The sequence below is a fragment of the Thalassophryne amazonica genome, chromosome 9 (genome assembly GCF_902500255.1).
Source record: "Thalassophryne amazonica chromosome 9, fThaAma1.1, whole genome shotgun sequence".
In the NCBI taxonomy this organism is placed as follows: domain Eukaryota; kingdom Metazoa; phylum Chordata; class Actinopteri; order Batrachoidiformes; family Batrachoididae; genus Thalassophryne; species Thalassophryne amazonica.
The window spans coordinates 51012349-51035636 of NC_047111.1; the positions used below are offsets into that span (position 1 = coordinate 51012349).

Sequence of the window (23288 nt, forward strand, 5' to 3'; positions counted from 1 at the left end):
GAGGATGTTCATTCAGTTGTTTAATTTTGTAGAAAAAAAGCAGATCACAGACATGACACAAAACTAAAGTCATTTCAAATGGCAAGTTTCTGGCTTTAAGAAACACTATAAGAAATCAGGAAAAAGAATTGTGGCAGTCAGTAACGTTTGCTTTTTTAGACCAAGCAGAGGGAAAAAAATATGGACTCACTGAATTCTGAGGAAAAAATTATGGAATCATGAAAAACAAAAGAACGCTCCAACACATCACTAGTATTTTGTTGCACCCCTCTGGCTTTTATAACAGCATGCAGTCTCTGAGGCATGGACTTAATGAGTGACAACAGTACTCTCATCAATCTGGCTCAACTTTCTCTGATTGCTGTTGCCAGATCAGCTTTGCAGGTTGGAGCCTTGTCATGGACCATTTCCTTCAACTTCCGCCAAAGATTTTCAACTGGATTAAGATCGGACTATTTGCAGGCCATGACATTGACCCTATGTCTTTTTGCAAGGAATGTTTTCAGTTTTTGCTCTATGGCAAGATGCATATCATCTTGAAAAATGATATCATCCCCAAACATCCTTTCAATTGATGGGATAAGAAAAGTGTCCAAAATATAACGTAAACTTGTGCATTTATTGATGATGTAAGGACAGCCATCTCCCTAGTGCCTTTACCTGACGTGCAGCCCCATATCATCAATGACTGTGGAAATTACATGTTCTCTTCAGGCAGTCATCTTTATAAATCTCATTGGAATGGCACCAAGCAAAAGTTCCAGCATCATCACCTTGCCCAATGCAGATTCGAGATCATCCACTGAATATGACTTCATCCAGTCATCCACAGTCCACAATTTGCTTTTCTTAGCCCATTGTAACTCTTTTGTTTTTTTTTTTCTGTTTAGGTGTTACATGATTGCTTTCGTTTAGCTTTTTGTATGTAAATCCCATTCTTTAGGCGGTTTCTTACAGTTCGGTCACAGACGTTGACTCCAGTTTCCTCCCATTCGGTTCCTCATTGGTTTTGTTGTGCATTTTGATTTTTGAGACATATTGCTTTCGTTTTCTGTCTTGGACGCTTTGATGTCTTCCTTGGTTCTACCAGTATGTTGCCTTAACAACCTCCCATGTTGTTTGTATTGGACCAGAGTTGTAGACACAGCTGACTGTGAACAACCAACATCTTTTGCAACATTGCGTGATGATTTACCCTCTTTTAAGAGTTTGATAATCCTCTCCTTTGTTTCAACTGACATCGCTCGTGTTGGAGCCATGATTCATGTCAGTCCACTTGGTCTGCAACAGCTCTCCAAGGTGTGATCACTCCTTTTTATATGCAAACTAAGGAGCAGATCTGATTTGATGCAGGGTGTTAGTTCTGGGATGAAAATTTACAGGGTGATTCCATAATTTATTCCTCAGAATTGAGTGAGTCCATATTTTTTTCCCTCTGCTTTGTCTAAAAAAGTAACCGTTACGACTGCCACAATTTTTTTTTCATGATTTCTTATAGTGTTTCTTAAAGCCAGAAAGTTGCAATTTGAAATGACTTTAGTTTTGTGTCATGTCTGGTGATCTGCCTTTTTTCTACAAAATTAAACAACCTGAACGAAACATCCTCCGAGGCCGGTGATTCCATAATTATTGCCAGGGGTTGTAGCAGAAAGCGTATGGATGATGATGATTTAGATCAGTTTAAACTGAAGTAGAGGGCTTTAAATGTTTTTGCATTCATCATGGACTGACTATGACATCCAGGACTCTGTCCGGCAGTGAGAAGAACTGATTTCTCTCACACACAGCATAGACTCGGTCGCGATGGATACCGCCATATTTGTTTTGCGTGATGCATTCTGGAAGGCAAGGAGCAAACAACAACGGCATCTATTGACTCTTCACTACATTCACGGTGGAATAGCAAAGACTTTTTAAAGTACTCCAGAATAGTCGCCTTTTCAAGACATTATCTCCTTTGTCAAGGGCTTTGCTACTCCTCCCAAGGTGATCACTGTTCCAGAATAACTTCAAGTTTTTACGTCTTTAAGAACATTACCACTGATAACCTGGATTAATTCCACACATAGCTTCCATGCTAACTCTGTCATGAAGTTTACGTTTGTCAGCAGAGGCTGCATTCATAACTGAACATTAGATCATTTTTATTTAAGACTAACCAATCTTGGGGATATGACAACAGAAAGACTGATCACTGTTTTTTAAAAACAGATGCAAAAAACTTGAGTTATTTCTGTGGTCATATTGCCATGATAGATTAGTCTTGAATGAATGGACTGAATTTATTTTGCAGAAAACACACACACAAAACAATCCACAACAAAAATATGTCAACAAGAAACAATGCTCGAAAAGAAGTAGGAAGAAGTAAACACTTATAAATGGCTACCCCATCTCACTATTCATATATGCTATTAAAATAAATAATAAAAATGATCTAACTTTCAGTTATGATCACAGTTTCTGCAGAGGATGGTAAACTTCATGACGGAGTTAGCACGGGAAGCTAATGCGTGAATGAATCCAGGTGATCAGCAATAATGTTTTTAAAGACAGGAGTAAGAAGTTGAGTTATTTCTGTCACAGTGATCATCTCCACATACGCCAAATGAAAAGCAGCAAAGCCTTTGACAAAGCATCTTGAAAGGTCACTTTTCAAGACCACTTTAAGAAATCTTTGTTATTCCACTATGAATGTAGTGAAGAGTCGATAGACACTGTTGTTGTTTGCTCCCTTGCCTTCCCAGAATGCATCGCGCACAACAAATATGGTGGTATCCGCGAACAACTAGCAGATCACCCATCATGCTGGTGGCGCTGCTCTGTAGCGACCCGGGCTTGTGCTACTATTGCTTCTGTTTGTTTTAAATGTATTTTAAATGTAAGTGTTTCATGTCTTCCGTAACAATCTGTTCTGAAAGTGCTTGAGACTGTAACTGAGCTACCTTAGACAGCAGGCATTTGGTGATCACTTTACGAACTTTGAAGTTTGACAGTTGACAGAAGCCGGCAGGAGGTAGCCTCGAACAATGGCGTTTAGCCTGAACAGCAAAGCTCAAATGAGCTGAATGATTTCTATTTGAGATTTGACAAAGATAACTTTTCTCAGGAGTGTGATGGAGTGATGCAGTCACTACCAGAAATCAGTACCACCGACTGGCTGGAAGTGGATCCACCTAGTGTCCAGTGTCTTCTCCGTACTGTGAGAACTGGTAAATCCACTGGCCCTGATGGACTGCCAGCTTTGCAGCTGTTCAGAGGAATTGACACCAGCATGGTGTCCTATATTTCAGCATTCATTAGACACCATACTGTCCCAGCTCTATGGAAGAGGTCTATTATAATACCAGTGCCCAAAAAGCCTTGTGCTACAGAAACAATGACTTTCGCCCTGTAGCCTTGATCCCAATTATTGCCAAATGTTTTGAAAGATTTGTTTTGTCACTGCTTAAAACAGAAGTACAGCCCATGTTAGATGCATGTAAGTTTGCCTATAGGCATGAGCGTAGCACTGAGGATGCCATTCTATGCATGTTGCACCTTGTTTCTAAGCATCTGGAAGGCACAAAAACTTATGTTCGCACTTTTTGATTTTTAGCTCAGCTTTTAATACTGTGCAACTCCACCTACTTTTTGGGAAATTAAAGGACATGAATGTTAATGTAATCTTATAAGATGGTTTTATTCTTTTTTAACTAACCGCACACAGCAAGTGAAACTTAATCAGACATTATTATACTCAACAAAAATATAAACACAACACTTTTGGTTTTGCTCCCATTTTGTATGAGATGAACTCAAGATCTAAAAGTTTTCCACATACACAATATCACCATTTCCCTCAAATATTGTTCACAACCAGTCGAAATCTGTGATAGTGAGCACTTCTCCTTTGCTGAGATAATCCATCCCACCTCACAGGTGTGCCATACCAAGATGCTGATTAGGACACCATGATTAGTGCACAGGTGTGCCTTAGACTGCCCACAATAAAGGCCACTCTGAAAGGTGCAGTTTGTTTTATTGGGGGGGGGATACCAGTCAGTATCTGGTGTGACCACCATTTGCCTCATGCAGTGCAACACATCTCCTTCGCATCATCCGTGAAGAGAACACCTCTCCAACGTGCCAAATGCCAGCGAATGTGAGCATTTGCCCACTCAAGTCGGTTACGACGACGAACTGGAGTCAGGTCGAGACCCCCGATGAGGACGACAAGCATGCAGATGAGCTTCCCTGAGACGGTTTCTGACAGTTTGTGCAGAAATTCTTTGGTTATTGCAAACCGATTGTTTCAGCAGCTGTCCAAGTGGCTGGTCTCAGACGATCTTGGAGGTGAACATGCTGGATGTGGAGGTCCTGGGCTGGTGTGGTTACACGTGGTCTGCGGTTGTGAGGCTGGTTGGATGTACTGCCAAATTCTCTGAAACGACTTTGGAGATGGCTTATGGTAGAGACATGAACATTCAATACCACGAGCAACAGCTCTGGTTGACATTCCTGCTGTCAGCATGCCAACTGCATGCTCCCTCAACTCTTGCGACATCTGTTGGCATTGTGCTGTGTGATAAAACTGCACCTTTCAGAGTGGCCTTTATTGTGGGCAGTCTAGGCAGACCTGTGCACTAATCATGGTGTCTAATCAGCATCTTGATAAGGCACACCTGTGAGGTGGGAATGGATTATCTCAGCAAAGGAGAAGTGCTCACTATCACAGATTTAGACTGGTTTGTGAACAATATTTGAGAGATATGGTGATATTGTGTATGTGGAAAAAGATTTAGATCTTTGAGTTCATCTCATACAAAATGGGAGCAAAACCAAAAGTGTTGCGTTTATATTTTGTTGAGTGTAGATATTAAACACTGTAATACAGGAGTTCCACAAGGCTGTGTGCTTTCACCAATACTTTTTTACAATTTATACTAATGACTGCAGGAAAGTAAACCCCAATAATTTTATTTTTAAATCTGCAGATGACACAGCAATCGTGAGCCTCTTGCATAAGGACATGGACCCTTTTGTCTACTACATGAGATTGACACCTTTATTAAGTGGGTGTGACAAAACCATCTGATTTTAAGTGTGTCAAAAACACAAGAGATGGTTTTTGACCCAAGGCAAGTGACAACACACAAGCCAGTAGTCATTTCAGACCAAACTATAAATCAGGTGGCAACATATAAATATCTAGGGGTCCATATCGATAATTTGCTTAACTGGAAATCACACATTGATAATTTGTGCAATAAACTGCAGCAAAGAATGTATTTTTTGAGACGACTGAGGCTTTATGGTGTTAGCAATCAGATCATGCTAATTTCTACCAAGCTATCTTAGGAGCCTAATTAGATATGGAATCACTGCCTGGTTTGGTAACCTTACAGTTCAACTTAAAAATAGGTTGTCTAACATGCCCAAACAGCAATGAAAATATTGGTATGAAAATATGAGTCCATGAGAAGCTGTATAACCCAGTCAGTTATGATGCAGGCAACAAAAATCTGCTCAGACTCCGTTCACCACCTGTCCACAGAGTATGAACTTCTCCCTTCAGAAGAAGATTCGTATACCAAGTGTAAAACAAATCGTCTCAAATTATCATTTGTTCCATTTTGTATCAAACTGCTAAATAATGCAAGTAACTAGTGCAATAGAACAACGCGCAATAAACTTCAGCACTTTAGCATCTGGCACTTTAAATAGTTGAATGTCTCTGTGTTGTCATTGTAATGTATTTCCTGATTTTAGTAGATTTAATTCTTGTGTTTTATGTGATTGTGTTGTGAAAGTGTAGGAACACGGACCCCACAACAGGGGGGCGCAATGAACGGACATGGAGGAAGGGAATAACAAGGTTTACTATGTGGAATGAGCACAATGAATACAACAATCACAATTTGGGGTCGAATCCGCTGGTGTCGTGTGGGCAGGCTCGAAGGTAGGAGACGTCTGTCTCAGTCGAACCGTAACCACCCAGATCTCCTCTGCCACCGAACCCCTGGAAATACTGGAACCGGCAAGGTCCCGAATTCCCAGGTGGCCACTGCCTCCCGCTCGTCGGATCCGGTACTGCTGGCGGGAGAGAGCAACAACACACAGGTGTGTATGCGACAGCACCCAGTAACGGAGAGGGGAGAAGCCGCCTCCACCTCTTGTCAATGTATAGCAGGAAGGTGAGTACTTATCCAAGCAATGTAGCTACCAGTAGTCAACAGTCCTGAAAAGGTTTAACAAGCTTTAGCTGGTGTCAGAATATGAATAGCAGAGAATATTACTCAGTCTTAGGCGATTCTCGGCACTGAGGTGGAGACGCCGTCCTCCTGATATACCTCTGTGCTGAGTGGAACAGCTGTGTCCGGTGATGGGTGACAGCTGTCCCCCGGCTGCTCCCATAAGGCGGCAGCGCCCTCTGGTGGCCTGAGCCCGCACTCCAGGCAGGGCGCCCTCTGGTGGGTGGTGGGCCAGCAGTACCTCCTCTTCAGCGCCCACACAACAATTGTGTCGTTTTGTAAATTGTTCTTTGCCCTGTGAAGCAATAATGTAGTGCAACGCCTAAGACAAATTTCCTAATGGGAACAACAAAGTTGACCATGACCTTGAACAAGTCTACTGGTACAGAATCTGCAGTGACAGAGAAGTTGTCAAATAACTGCATGTCCTTGCAAATTAGAGCGTGGATACCCGAACCGGGTGGGTCAGGTTCGGAGAGTCTAACAAATATTTCAAAATGATACTGAACACACAGAACCTTTGTGAAACAATGTCATAGTTTCTGCCTCTGTAACCTCAGCCGGCTCATAATTAAGGACATGTTATTGTTGTTCAAGGTATAAAAGTGGATCATTAAATAGCATTTATTTTTGCCGTGAGCAGAATGCTAAAGTGTATCATTGGCACTGCACTTACACCATGTGGAGCAACATTGCAGAGTAAAAAAAAAAAAAAAAAAAAAAAAACTTATTCTGACCTGTTGCATCTTTTCAGACGGACTCATCACATCCTGACAGAAATTGTTGTCCACAAAGATGTCTTTTGCTTTGGAAGATGACATCTGGAAATAATTTAATATCCTTATCATGGAAATTGGAAATAACAAAGAAGCGTGTGTTAAAAGCTTGAGAGTATTAACTGACACGCACTACATGTTTTGACAATGACAGACCTTGTACATATTAACATAATGAGCCTTGCACACGTGGGAGACTTTCATCAATTTGTATTTACTTCTGTCACGTTTATCTGTTGCAGCAGAAAACTGTACTTTGCAGCTTGTATCCGAAGCATGGAGTAGATAGAGTGCGACTTTTAGAAGCATTACTTCATTTAGTTTTGCTTACAGAGCCAAGCTCATAAGTGGAGTCATAGAGTTACATTACTGATATAACATCTCTTTACTATATATAATGCTATAATATACAAATAATGAATGTTTTATGAGTTGCAACGGTACAAATATTTTATAAAGGTGAAACCTGGAACTCTACTTGGCCTTGTGAATCGTTTGTCAAGCATTTCACCGAATTAAATATTCGTTCCATTGAAAGAATGAATGAATATTTAACATTCATTATTTGTTTTATATGACGGCTAAAATAGATCCTTGTCATTTGATATTTTATTAATTTATAAACAACAGAAAAGGGAATTACATTTTGGTGTTCCACTGCTGCTAAAGTCCAAACTGTGACGTGTAGTCCGGTGATGCAGTGCATTGACTTCGGGCTTCCATAACAAGACTGTAGTTCCTCAGTCCCAGATGGCTTACAGCGGAGTGGATTTTGTGTGCGTGTGTTACAAGAATTAGCACAGTCAGTAGCTCAATCAAATCGTCATCTTGCTTGTGTCATTTTCCCGTGCACATGCGCTCACACAACCAGGTTGGCACTTGGTACACTTGGCGTGTACTACAAAAAACAAGAAAAAAAAAGAAAAAAAAAAAATCACATCAGAAATTAGTCCAGCTTTTCATTCTAACTTCCTCCTAACAGCCTGCAGACAGCGCAGTGGATTTGTTTTGTGTCACGCACTCATTGTATACATGTGCATAGAGTGAAATACCAAACGTATGGAACCAAATTTGCACTCTAAATGGAACCAATTTGCACTCTAACTGCAATGCAACACAAATGGGAGGAAAAAAAAACCCATGTCATGTGACATACAAAGCACCAATTAAAAGACAAGGATCCACTCTGCCGTTATATAACATAACTCTATGGCCTGAGCCTGACTCTTACAAAGCATTGCTTCATTTCACTTTGTTTGCAGAGCCGATTCCAACTCTTATGAAGCATGCTTTATTTCACGTCGCTTTCAGCAGATAGCAGTGTCAGATCAATTTTGTTGGTCTCGAAACTGTAAAGCCATTAAATCCTTCATTATGAATACAGTAAAACTCACATATAATGGACTCAGGTGGACCAGCGAATTTTGTCCTTTATGATTTAAATCAGTGATACGCATAAAACGGACGAAATCCGTGATACGCATAAAATGGACAAAATCTGTAATACGTATGTAACAGATTAGTTACAGTCAGGATGCGCCAAAAAAAAAAAATCTATGGAGAATCCCCAGCACCAATTAGGCTTACGTATTTCCTTAATTAAATTCCTGACCTGGAACAGGGGCCTACCTCATTTAATGACTGGGTCAAAACTGCGTCTGAAAAAAATAAATGCCTGCCTTAAATAAGTGCCAGACATTATGTGCATTAAAAGTATTACATTTGGTCAGCCTCTGCAGAGTGTTACTTTAAAATCCTAAAGCCTGATTTATGCTTCTGCAACTCCGTGGCCATGCAATGACGTCAATATGCACGTGACTCTTTTCTCTGTCTCATCTTTATGCAATTTCCCACAGGAACAGCAGCTTTTTTCTGGATCAATTTGTCCCTCAACAAGCTCCACTTCTTTATACAATGATCACCCTCCAAACCAGTGATATGATATGCACAATTTCCATGAATTGCGGGTCATCTGAGCATCTTTCTCCAACTCCATGTTGGTCATATTTGCGGACTTTTCTGCCAGACATATTTGATTCATGATGGAAATGTAATCAGCAAGTGCATTGCAAAAACCTTTAAAATATGATGGGAGAGGAAGGTTTAAACTGGATAAGTGACAAATCACAGCCCTTGCGGTCTCTGTCATTTGGCAGGTGTGCAGGTTTGCAGCCAGGTAGAAGGCTCTGGGCTAAAACGTTTGGTTCGTCACACCCAGGGATAAGTGTGAAACTTACCACCATATTACAAAGCAGGCAACAAGCAGCATTTTGTTAATAACCACCAGCCTTGATTCGGCTATACTAAAATACGAAATGGAGCCAAAAATCACAAAATGGGGGTAAAAAGTAACGAAATGGAGCAGACTGACCCAGACTGACTCCAAATATGATTCAATTACTTTTATTTAATTATTTTAAGTGAAATAGGGACTGATAATAATGAAACGGGGGTAAAACATAACTAAATGGAGCAGATTGACACCAAATATGATTCAATTACTTACTTTAATTATTTTTAAGCAAAGGAGGGAAATGGAGACTGACAATAATGAAATGGGGGTTAAACATAGCAAAACGGAGCAGACAGACTCCAAATATGATTCAATTAATTACTTTTATTTAATTATTTTTAAGCAAAGGAGCGAAATGGAGACTGATAATAATGAAATGGGGTTAAACATAGCAAAATGGAGCAGACTGACTCCAAATATGATTCAATTAAGTACTTTACTTTTTTTTTTTTAGCTAAATGGGACGAAATATGGGGACTGATAATAATGAAATGGGGGTAAAACTTAACGAAATGGAGCAGACTGACCCATTAATTGAAGTTTCATCTCTCGAATGCCAGAATGAGCAGCTGCCCCTACTACATGTACTGAGTGCATCTCACAAAAAACAAAAGCTAAACAATTAAATAAAAGTAATTATTTGGAGTCAGTCTGGTTCACTCTGCTCCATTTCATTACATTTTACCCCTATTTCGTGATTATAAGTCCCCATTTCACTCCATTTCGCATTTTAGTGTGGCCTGCCTTGAATTATGGCCTGCCCCATTTAGGTTCTGTGTCTGATCATAGTTTAAAAAAAAAAAAAATTGACTGGGCTTTTAATCAACAAAATATGGTACCTACTTTCCTTGAATTGTGAGAGTCAGTGCTGAACTTCATTTCATACCTCTTTTACTGAGCACACCCGGACTGCTCTGTCCAATACATACAAGGGATTTTTTTGGGGGTTTAGTTTTTAATCGAAATGCACTGCGTACATTCCAAGCATAGACCTAACTTTTAACAAATCACAAAGAGATTGCTGGATTCACTGACTGCAACAAGATCAAACGTGATCATGGGACACTTTCCAAAAACTATCCAGTCCCACAGCTGTTTAGCAGGAAGTCAATGCCCCCCATCCCCCCAAATAAAAGTACATCACTTCACTATGTCAACACAAGCTCTACAGACCTCAAAGACTACATTCAACCTCTGCCAATGTTTCTCAGAAACCTATTTCAGTCTTCGTGACTCCATTTTGGGTTCCAAACCTTGTAATCCATTCTGTAGATGGATACCTCTTCATTACCACACGAGTGCAGCTCAGCTGTCATGATTCCACTACAATACCAGACTTGAAAATTCTGCCTCCAAGCAGTTGTCACTATCTTCTATTATACACACACAGGGAACAATACTGATGACACACAACAATCAGCAAAGTCGAAAAGCAAGCCAAGAAAAATCAAATGACATGAATTTGCGGAGGTTGATTTTTTACTTTTATACTACGTGATCAACTTATGTCCAATGTAAAACATAGTCATTTAGGGATATTGGTTCAAAATTTCATTAAGTATCCTCAGACAAAATTTTAGGAGTTATGAATATAATAATAATCAGGTTTGCATTTTCTGGCATTCTGTACTCTGCATAACAGACACTGACCATACAAATTTAAAGAAACATGTACACATTATCATAATTTATTTAAGATAGCCTCTACATATTAAGGTATTGTTTAGACAAATGCCATGATTTAAGAGAATATTTGGACATTCATATGATCAGTTGCAAACACAACATGCCGACTATCACTACCATTTACTGACCTTTTTTTTTGGCATTTTATTAATTTAAGGTGTCAATATGAATTTTATTCTAAGTACAAACATACTTAGAATACAGCAATTTGCATGTAATTTTTAATACTGAAATTACCCAGGGTAGGTCCTCATTATGAAACTGTTAAACTCTACATACAAGTAAATCACTGCACACAACATAATGGATGTTTGATGTTTAACAGCGCACAAATTCTGAGACAGTTGAGATTACATGCTCCATTTTTAGGTGCAAAGCAACCAAAGTATTTATCCAAGTCATATCAGTATTACAAATCCATAACGTTAGAAAAAACAAATTTTTACTTTCATTGACATTCTGCTTAAAAGAAAAAAATAATTCTTTCAAGGTAATAATTTAATGTCTGGATCAAGTAGCAGTTGTTAGATATAACAGAAAAAAAAAGACAGGTACGAAATGACTCCACCACAACAGAACCATAACAACTTCTTGTACAAAATCTGTCATCTGATTGTGGCTGACCCAATAGTGCTTCGATTGGGTCAATCTTAGTCACATGATGACATTACATACCTTCACTTTTTCTATTTTGTATTAGCTCAAAAAATTACCTTTTAAATGATTTTCTGTTTTTGTAACATATCTAACTATGCGTCTTTGTAACGTTTACCGCAGTTATTTAGTCTAACGCCCTACCACAAGGCCGCAGCATTTCACAATTTGTAGCAGCTCATAACATGAAATCATCATAGACAACATCAGCAAAAGATTCAACTTAAGCCCCAGTCACACTAATGATGGACACAGCAAACATATTTAAATATTTTGTCTGTTGGCAAATACGTCAGTCTACCGTGGAGTGGGAGCGCTAATGGACAGCTGACATCGCATTTCCACTGAGTTCTGCACCGAGTAGAAATGTTTTCCCAGTTTACAGACAAATGTGCCCACATATTGAGCAGAGTTTGGCGCTCTGGAAGCATGAAGTTATGTTTCCTCACACAAACAGCTCCGCTGCATTTCCTCACTGAGATGAGAGCGATAGACAGACAACAGACAGAAAGAGAGAGCATGCTGTCTATTTCTTCCAGGCTTTTGACCAATCGAAAGCCAGAAAGAACAGTCGACAACAGGAAAAATAAATGACATGCAGAGGACAAATGGCAAAAAAAAAGTAGCTGTAAGTTCTTCACCTGATATCCACTTAAAGTTTTGAACACGCCCAAAACTTTCAGATGGACATCAGCTGACAAGATGCACATTTTGAGGATGGGGAAAATAACACAAACATTATAGAATAATGTTATAGAATTACAGAATCAGTCCTCATACATCTCCTTAGTGCAACTGGGGCTTTAATTTAAAACCTAGGCTAACCTTGAATACTAAACCTAACTCCTAACACTAAGCATATGCAATTCTGAAACCAGTAGCCTTCAACATGCTAAATGTGGTATGGGTCACGTAACCATTCTTACATCTATGCTACATACATTCATGGAACCACTGAATAAACATAGCAGTGGTGGAAACGATTGCTTCATATAGCTGAACTCCCTCTGGCCTACAAAGCCATCACAAGGCCAGGCCACTGGATGAGACTGATGCGAGCTAATAACACAAACCAACCACACACCCCTATCAATACCTGCACCTAATTAACAGTGTGCTCTTTATACAAACTGCCAGTGGGTCAGTTTGTTCAATATGGTCTTAGTTCAAAAAGTTAGGAAATCTGGTGGCTGGCACCAGTGTGCTGTGCCTTAATTGTGTCTTTCTACTAGTCAGTTTCATTGAAGCTTTTAGTTTCTAGCTTATAGTTAGGGCTGGATCGGGTGACCCTGAACCTCCCTTAGTTATGCGCTATAGACTTAGAGTGCTGGGGGGTTCCCATGATGCACTGAGTGTTTCTTTCCTCTTTTTGCTCTGTATGCACCACTCTGCATTTAATCATTAGTGAGTTGATCTCTGCTCCCCTCCACAGCATGTCTTTTTCCTGGTTCTCTCCCTCAGCCCCAACCAGTCCCAGCAGAAGACTGCCCCTCCCTGAGCCTGGTTCTGCTGGAGGTTTCTTCCTGTTAAAAGGGAGTTTTCCTTCCCACTGTTGTTGCCAAGTGCTTGCTCACAGGGGGTCGTTTGACCACTGGGGTTTTTACGTAATTATTGTATGGCCTTGCCTTACAATATACAGCGCCCTTGGGGCAACTGTTTGTTGTGATTTGGCGCTATATAAATAAAACTGATTGATTGATTGAAGCTTTTGCATTTTGCTCAATCGACTGTCTAAGTTATATTCCAAAAGCGATATTTTAAAATCTACAGTTTGCCATTCTTGTCTTAGATGCTCTCCTCAATTTCAGAAATGCCCATATTGCCATATCTTCTGTACTCCTTTTTATCCTTCCTTTTCCCTGCAGACGTGCTGCACTAGTGAGTAGTAGGAGTGGCCAGGAGTGCATGCTTAATCTCTTTATCCCTGCAACTCAGAGCTGCTTACTGTCCAATTCACAACCGTAAGGATCTCTTCACCCATTTGCCAAAAAAGTTAATCACCCATTTAATTCCTCTCTCAGTTTTTCACTACAGAAAATTGCTTCAAGCATTGCACTTCCATCCATTACTTCACCCACCTGCTATGACTTTCAAAGTTAAACATGGATTGATGAAATTATTAAAAATGATTAACCAATGACTAACCAGGATTCCTCCGCACGTACTGTCTCAATGTGCCAAAAAAGTGCTGATGTCCACGTCTTCCGCAATTCCTGTGCTAGTCAGACGACATACCGGATCAAGACAGCGTCCAGTTTAGAAATGAATGGCACATTCCATTGTTACAGGAGTTTTTGTCATGGAAAGAGGAGTGGAGGAATCCCGCGTGTCACGGCGGAGCCGCATGGCGCAAAGCAACGCCGTGATGAAGCCTCACAGGACATGTTGGGGCATGTCCAGCTCATGCACAATTTCTCGGATATTCACACGACTGAAAAGCAACCGGAAGCCATCTGAAAGCCGTCCTGAGAGACCAACATGGAGGTGGATTTGTCTCGCGCCATGAGCGGCACAGTGGCGCATTCATCCGCTTCTTTTTCCATGAAAAAAAACTCCTGTAACAGTGGAATGTGCCGAAAAAGTGCTGATGTCCACGCCTTCTGCCTTTTTGTGAAAGTCAGATGACGTCCCGGATCAACAAAGCCTTCACGTTGGAAATGATCTGGTTGTTTCAGCAGGGTTTGAGCCTGTCGATCAGAGCTCGGAGCGCGCCGCGCTCTCAGACACTGTGGGCGGTCTTTAAACCGGCTGGAGCACTCCTTAATCTGTGTAATCCCATAAAATCGTCCCTGAAAGCCATAATATTTTCCGAATGGTGTCCACGTGGGCGGTCTCTCACAGTTTCAGGAAAAAAATGATGCAGCAAAGCTCCAAATCGTTCACCACATTTCCTTAACGACGAGAGGGGTGGACCAGTGCCTCACTCAAAGCCTGCTCACAGGCGAATGACGCAACCGACAGGCGTGAAAAAACTCACGCATGTGCACGAGGTTCAAGCTTGGCTGATGCAATCACACGTGATTCAAATCCATATGGTTTTTGAAAAAATAAAAAGGTTCGACACTTTTCTCAACAGACCTCATATATATATATATATATATATATATATATAATATATATATATATATACACAACACACACCACACACCATCTATGGCTATGAGATGCAGAAATCATTTTGTGAAAATCAGGTTCTAAGTTTTGTGCAGGAAAACCTACATCTTTATTAAACAAAAGTTGAAGATGATGAGTAAAGTTATGTTTCGTGCAATAGAGAGCTGACTGTCAGTCAGCTCACAGTGCTGTTTTTAGGTCTTAAATTTATTGCTTTACTGACAGATTAAATGTGGAACTAGCAAATAATTTGGATCTTATCCAAGTTTTAAAAACATCCTAATGTTTCCATGAGCAAATTTTTAAACTTTAGCCATATAATCACAGAAGTATCATTTGTAAATGATACATTTTGGGTGGAATCAAATATTATGTCATATTTTGTGTTTTATCTACAAGTAGGCCATCACAATAAGAGTAAAACACTGAAAAAGTCAAATGACTGGCAGCAAAAGCTGCCAAACCGAAACAAAATTTAATGTCTGAATATAAATGAGTGAAAGTAATTTTTCATAAATTTTCAATACAACTTCTACAGAGAAACAGTTATTTTAAAGAATTTTTTTTAGATTTTATTTTATAGATTTTTCCTAAATTATTATCATTACACACCTTCTAGCTATGGCTAGACATATGGACATACAACCCCTGGCAAAAATTATGGAATCACCGGCCTCAGAGGATGTTCATTCAGTTGTTTAATTTTGTAGAAAAAAAGCAGATCACAGACATGACACAAAACTAAAGTCATTTCAAATGGCAACTTTCTGGCTTTAAGAAACACTATAAGAAATCAAGAAAAAAAAGATTGTGGCAGTCGGTAACGGTTACTTTTTAGACCAAGCAGGAATCACTCAATTCTGAGGAAAACATTATGGAATCACCCTGTAAATTTTCATCCCCCAAATTAACACCTGCATCAAATCAGATCTGCTCATTGACGTTGACCCTATGCCATGACATTGACCCTATGTGTCTTTTTGCAAGGAATGTTTTGCAGTTTTTGCTCTATGGCAAGATGCATTATCATCTTGAAAAATGATTTCATCATCCCCAAACATCCTTTCAATTGTCCAAAATATCAACATAAACTTGTGCATTTATTGATGATGTAATGACAGCCATCTCCCCAGTGCCTTTACCTGACATGCAACCCCATATCATCAATGACTGCCTGAAGAGAACATGTAAATTTCCACAGTCATCTTTATAAATCTCATTGGAAAGGCACCAAACAAAAGTTCCAGCATCATCACCTTGCCCAATGCAGATTCGAGATTCATCACTGAATATGACTTTCATCCAGTCATCCATGTTGTGTGTTGGGGGGGGCGTGGCTGGATGTTTGGTGTTCTTTTCTTTGCTCTCCAGGTGGCATGAGGGCTGATTTGTCTGTGAAGAAGGTGCTGGCTGAAGAGTCTTCACCCTCATCAACATCATGGAAAGCACCTGTGATTGGTGCTCACGTGCAACCTGGACGACTTGCAGCTGAAGCAGATAATTGGATGGCGTTCTGCATTTAAGTCATGTGTGATTTGAGCAGAACTGCCGGGAACTCGACCTTGTGACGTTCGTTTGTGAGACGCTGAGGACCGCGCCTGGGTTTTGACACATCGAGCCCGTGAAGCAGGGAGGGGTGAGGACACATGCTGTCAGCACACACTAAAGGTAATTAAGTGTTTAAGTAATTGTTGATAGTAACTTGGTGTTTTGTTACACAGTATACTGGAATTGTGAAGAGAATTGTGCAGTTTGCTTCTCACTGCTGTGGCGTGAAGGATAAGTGATCCTCCACTTGTGAGAAGCTGCTCATTTGCATAAAGTAAAAAAAGGACACTGACCTGAGTGTGTTGCTGATAGCGTGTGTTTATGGAAGATATAGTTGTATCTGTTGACTTACCTCACCTTCTCTTTGCTTCACAGAGAATCAGTTTGTCGTGTCCACCTGGGGGGTGTTTGGCGGTGGTAGGAAGTCCACGAGCGCCGGCTTTAATCCTTGCGGGCGCTGGAGAGCGAGCCACGAATCACTCCACCAGAGGGACGTTGTTTTTATGTTTTTACACTTTTAAGCACAGGTGAATAATAAATAGTTTCTGTTTGGAACCGCTTTCTGGTTATTTTTAGCGCTGGGTCCTGTCTGACGCAGGTCCGCTCCTCAACCCGTGTTGACACATAACAATCCACAGTCTACAATTGTTTTTCCTTAGCCCATTGTAACCTTGTTTTTTTCTGTTTAGGTGTTAATGATGCCTTTCGTTTAGCTTTTCTGTATGTAAATCCCATTTCCTTTAAGCGGTTTCTTACAGTTCGGTCACAGACGTTGACTCCAGTTTCCTCCCATTCGTTCCTTATTTGTTTTGTTGTACATTTTTCGATTTTTGAGACATATTGCTTTAAGTTTTCTGTCTTGACGCTTTGATGTCTTCCTTGGTCTACCAGTATGTTTGCCTTTAACAACCTTCCCATGTTGTTTGTATTTGGTCCAGAGTTTAGACAGAGCTGACTGTGAACAACCAACATCTTTTGCAACATTGCGTGATGATTTACTCTCTTTTAAGAGTTTGATAATCCTCTCCTTTGTTTCAATTGACATCGCTCATGTGGAGCCATGATTCATGTCAGTCCACTTGGTGCAACAGCTCTCCAAGGTGTGTTCACTCCTTTTTAGATGCAGACTAACGAGCAGATCTGATATGATGCAGGTGTTAGTTTTGGGGATGAAAATTTACAGGGTGATTCCATAATTTATTCCTCAGAATTGAGTGATTCCATATTTTTTTCCTCTGCTTGGTCTAAAAAAGTAACTGTTACTGACTGCCACAATCTTTTTTTCTTGATTTCTTATAGTGTTTCTTAAAGCCAGAAAGTTGCCATTTGAAATGACTTTAGTTTTGTGTCATGTCTGTGATCTGCTTTTTTTCTACAAAATTAAACAACTGAATGAACATCCTCCAAGGCCGGTAATTCCATAATTTTTGCCAGGGGTTGTAGGGTAGACATATGGCATATAGCCAGGGCACTAAAACTTCAGCAACCTTACAAAAAAATAAAAATACTGGGGGGAAAAATTACTATATTTTCAGGACATAAGTCAAGACGTCCTGTGACTTATATACCAAACTTATTAATAACAATAACAGCAATACATATTTTGATTGCGATTTATATAGCTGGTCTTTCCGAGGAATCAATGCACGAAACTAAATAAACTCCAATAATAAAAGAATAAAGACACCAATAAAAATTACACTTCAGCAATACACAAAAAGCCCAAATTAAAGAGCTGATAATACATAGAAAAGTGTGAGTTATATATCAGTGTGATTTACATACAATTTTTCCTAGGGATGGGTATCGATAAAATTTTATCGATACCATTATCGATTCCACTTATCAATAACTCTTGTCAATTTTCTGTGTACTAAAAGTAGGCTTTATAGGTTTTCTATGTCAACAACATTTTATGGAGTCTTAAAGTAAATAAACATGATAAACTCTACATGGTGGATCCTTGATCACTGGACATAAATAGAAATAAATAAAATCTGTAGTTTTTGTCAAAAGCATTTCCTTTCAGACATTATTGGCATGAATGTCTTTCCATACCTCTGAGCTGAGCTCTTGCAGCTGGCTGTGCTGCACATCAGGATCCAATTCATAAAGAATGCAGGATGTCTCATTTTGAGAGGAAAAATTTTTTTTAGCGGATTATAGTTTGTTACTATTACTACAATGTTTGGACAGAGGTGTCATTTTATTTAAAGAGGCAATTTATTTTGAAGTTATTGATTCTGACCGCACTCTGTCTCGGCAGAGAGCTGCGCAGCGTTTGGAGCTGTGCCAATGGAACAGAGGACGAGTCTCATTTCTTGACTGCAACAAGAGTCCCAGTTAGTGACTTTAGTCCACACAAAAGTGACTCAAGATTGACATATTGTAATGGCTTTGAGAGGGGTTAAGAAGCAGACTTGCCGCTTCTGAACAGCAGTGAATCAAAGAACCAACAAGGCAGCGGATCAAAGCACTGCTTCATTGATTCACACTACAAAGTGGAGTCGCGCTGCAGAAGTGGTTGATTACAGACCTGCTGCAGGGTCTGTAATGAACGTAGAGAAATTATCATTTTCCCGACAAACACCCTCAAAAACAACGGTCGCTCTGAAGGATCGATAAGGGAATCCTTTAAGCAAAAAGACTCTTGATATCGGTGGATCGAATCATTTCTTAACGATACCCGAAAATAACTGGTTCTCAATACCCAACCCTAATTTTTCCTCACCAAGATGCATTATTTTGGCAGGTGCAACTAATACTCTGGAAAATACTGAAGTTATTTTCAGTTAAACTACCATTATTTTTAATACAATGTACATCAATTTTAAGATAAGACAGGAGAGATTTTGTTATCCTCAATGAAATTAAAGTAAAAAAAAAAAGTTTTATATATCACAATCATAAAAAATTTGTTTGAAAATATCTGCATTACAAATATCAGCAAAAATCCAATATTAACCCTCTGGGGCAGACGCCGTCGTATACGACGGCTAAGACCAAGCTTTACTAAATTCTAAATAACTTTTGAATGATATGAGATAGAAACTTTTTCTTTTTTCTGCTGAAAAGTTAACGCCGAGGACTTTCGAGGCAGCCATCGGCCATCTTTGTACTCCTCATAGAAGCTGTGTGATGACGTGCGCAATGTGAGTGTCCAATCGGAATTGGTTCACCGTCACATGGTTTTCCAAAATACAATCGTAGGGCAGATTTACCTCACGTGAAAAGCCAAAGATTGTTTTCAGGAGTGATATGTTACTAGTTGGCCCGTTTGAATAGCCCCCTGGGTGCTCCAATGAGTACATACTATTAGTACATACTCACTGTGCCCTGCGCCATTACGCACAGCGATCAGTGAAAGCAGGAGCGGACGGAGAGCCTCTGATGACAATCTCACGTGCTCAAACAAAGAGTGTAACTATCAGGATTGCTCCACTAGTTTGCATGTGAATGTTACTGGATAACTCTGTTGCTTTCTCTGCGTAAAGCACTGTTCACCATATCAATGGACAACAAAAGACACAGACCATTTTCTATATATTGTTCAAAATGTGCATTTGTGTTTATTGTTTGAACCTTTTTGTTGTACAGCCTTTCACACAAGACCTCAAATTACCTTTATAAAGTGTCAAAACAGTTGTTTATTATAGTTTACTGTGTGTTTTGAATAAATGTGTGTGGAAAATTATTTTCCCTTTATTTTTTCCTTGCCTATTTTTGATTGTAAACTTTATTACACTTATAAAACAAAACAAAAACATATATATTCTGAAAGCACAGGTTGTTCTGAAAAAAGAGAAATAAAACTTTATTGTGGGATGCAGGGAGAGCTGTTAACAGCAATAATAAAACATTTATGCCAGGCGAGTGAACCGTCCAAAAAATGCCACGGACCCCAGAGGGTTAAGCATCCATACAATATGTAAGAAATGGATATGATTGGTTCAGAAATTTTGATTTATGATGTGGAACAAGCCCCATTTTATACAGGACAAGTGAACCTGTTGTCCTACTTGTCAATAGGACAAGTGGGTGAAGATGCTTAATGTGTATCCCTGGTTAATGGTTGGTAGATCAATCCCGGTGTCACAGAACGAAGAGTCCCCCCAAAAAACTGGTCAGCCCTGCCTTCACTGTGCATGCATCATTTCTGTGCGTCGGCCACGGTTCACCAATTATCACCTTGTTTCTGTTTAAAACTGCACTCCAGTTATCTATCTCAGCGACAGATATCTGAAGCTTTTGTACAATTTCCACATAAATTCAACATTATTTCATAATACAAGACGGAGGAAGCAATCAGAGCACCATAGCCATGACGAGCTGTTCCTGCTGCATTCACTGCATCTCCGTCATTTCAAAGTGTCACCGATTATCGCCTTGTTTCTACTTAAAACTGAGTTTAGAATTATTTAAGAGGTTTTACTTGTCATCTGAGGGTTAATAATCCCATTATTCCCTTTGATCCCTTTGAGTGAAGAGAGTCCGTCTCAGACGAGCTTCTGTGATCCCAAATGACAGACCAGTTTTTAGGGGGGACTGTTCGGTCTGCAACACCAGACAACTATTTTGTGTCAGCACATCCTTGAATGAAACCCTGAGCTATAAATCTCTATTCTCCCATGTTGCTCTGGACTGTAACAACTACTCTAGTATGACTCCAGATGAATGGCACATGACTCAACTCCAGATGTACACCGCAATGGTCATGATCGGTTTTGAACCCCAGACCTTCTTGATGGGACTGCTAAACTGCAGTCATGTTGTCCTGATCCCCAAATTTTAATCACCAAAAGCGATTAAACTTAGAGAAGGTTAACATCAGCAAGACTGCATGGAGAAGAATAGATTGTAACATAGACTTATGAATGTCCAGGTCAATGGTGTCTTGAAGAAAACCTAAGCTGTAGAGTCTAAATGACGCATTTATTTATTTTGGTGCCAATATGATGTCTCTGTAGGGATGGGTGATATGACTTAAAATTCATATCATGATATAAATTGAATCCCTTCGCAGTAACGGTATATGTCATGATATAAACTTAAGTGTAAAAGTTATAATGGAAATGTTTCTGAATGGGTCATAAAGCCCCTTTGCAAAGTTAAACTGATTAAAATAAACAAATAAAAATATCAAAGAACAAAAACAGATATAATTCATTTTGAGCGACTGATTCTCTGACTTGTTAGAGATGTATTTTTATCCACTGGAATAATCTCACTTCACCATTCCTGCTTCTGTCCAGTGTTAGTTTGTCTGCTTTTGGTGGTGTTTTGTCCAGAAAAACCTCAGAGACACCACCACGTGGGTTGATAATCCTGATTGGCTCATGTTGTGGTGTTCCACCAATGATAAAGCAGAAGGCGTGGGTTTTTTTCCCTCTGCTCCCCTGCCCCCAGACGGAGCTCTCAGCACAGTTGAATGTGAGACTCTATTGTAGCTTTCTGCAAATACGCACACCAAATATGACCATAAAATTCACAACAAAAAAAAAACACTGCGGAAATTATTAATCATAATTCAGGTTATAGTAGGTCTATTAACATAATTTAAAAACTTGTATAAAGCTTGAAGCATGCACTTTTAAAGCACATTGAAACAGAGACCGAGTCTGGTGAATTTAATTGGACAATTGCATAAGTCTGTCATGTGACTTTTACATGACCAAATTCAGTCAGGCGATTCCAGAGGGTTAAAATAACATAATGTTACACTCTCACAAGGAGAAGTTTCAATCTGCCAAGGTGGAGATGACGCCTGTGACAAAAGCATTGACTGCAGCCTTTTCCAGTCTTTCGGAGTCACTGAGGAAGATACGATGACGTCATCAACAATCATTATCTTGACTGGTCAGTGGATTCTAAATCTCTACTGTCAGCCAAAGTTATACCGTGAACCAAATATATAATTTATATCGCCCACCTCTATACCTCTGCCAGTATACGAGGTCTATTAGAAAAGTATCCGACCTTATTATTTTTTTCAAAAACCATATGGATTTGAATCACGTGTGATTACATCAGACATGCTTGAACCCTCGTGGGCATGCGAGAGTTTTTTCACGCCTGTCGGTTACGTCATTCGCCTGTGGGCAGTCTTTGAGTGAGGAGTGGCCCACCCTCTCATCGATTTTTTTCATTGTTTAGGAATGGCTCAGAGACTGCTGCTTTGTTTGATCAAAATTTTTTCAAAACTGTAAGGCACAACTGAGTGGACACCATTCGATAAATTCAGCTGGTTTTCGGTAAAAATTTTAACGGCTGATGAGAGATTTTGGTCTGGTAGTGTCGCTGTAAGGACGGCCCACGGGGCCTGACGGCAATCTGCGCTTCAAGGCGGCAGCGTCTCGCCGTTTCAAGTTGAAAACTTCCACATTTCTGTTGTGAAAGTGTAGGAACACGGACCCACAACAGGGGGCGCAAATGAACGGACAATGGAGAAGGTGACTAACAAGGTTTTACTGTTGTGAAACGTGCACAACTAATACAACAATTGACAATGTGGAGGTAAGCCGAATTCCACTGGTGTCGTGTGGGCAGGCTCGAAGGTAGGAGACGTCCGTCCAAGTCGAACCGGAACCACCCGGGTTTCCTCTGCCACCGAACCCTGGAAGTACTGGAACCGGCAAGTCCCGAATTCCCAGGTGGCCACTGCCTCCGCTCGTCGGATCCGGTACTGCTGGCAAGAAAACAGTAGACACACAGGTGTGGGTGCGGCTGCACCCAGTAACACAGAGGAGGGGAGAAGTCGCCTCCACCTCACGTCACAATGCTGCAGGAAGGTGAGTACTTATCTGAAGCTACGGCTTCTTGTAAACAGCTGTCCTGCAATGCTCAACAAGAAAGACAATATAATAATGTACGAAGTACAGCAGAGAACGTTACCTTTATCTTAAGGCGATATCTCGGCACTGAGGTGGAGAGGCCGTCCTACTGATATACCTCCGTGCTGAGTGGAACAGCTGTGTCCAGTGATGG

General features: G+C 40.1%; 1 protein-coding gene and 1 long non-coding RNA gene across 4 annotated transcripts in view; both read right to left on the bottom strand.

Moving 5' to 3' along the window:
* Positions 1–23288, bottom strand: part of sept8a (septin 8a) — a 140046-nt gene that overhangs the window by 95673 nt on the left and 21085 nt on the right. The window lies entirely within an intron of this gene.
* Positions 3884–10900, bottom strand: LOC117517108. The gene is made up of 3 exons (XR_004562652.1): positions 10824–10900; positions 10213–10214; positions 3884–3895 (listed from the first exon to the last, which is right to left on the bottom strand). It is a non-coding gene; the product is annotated as an uncharacterized LOC117517108 (long non-coding RNA).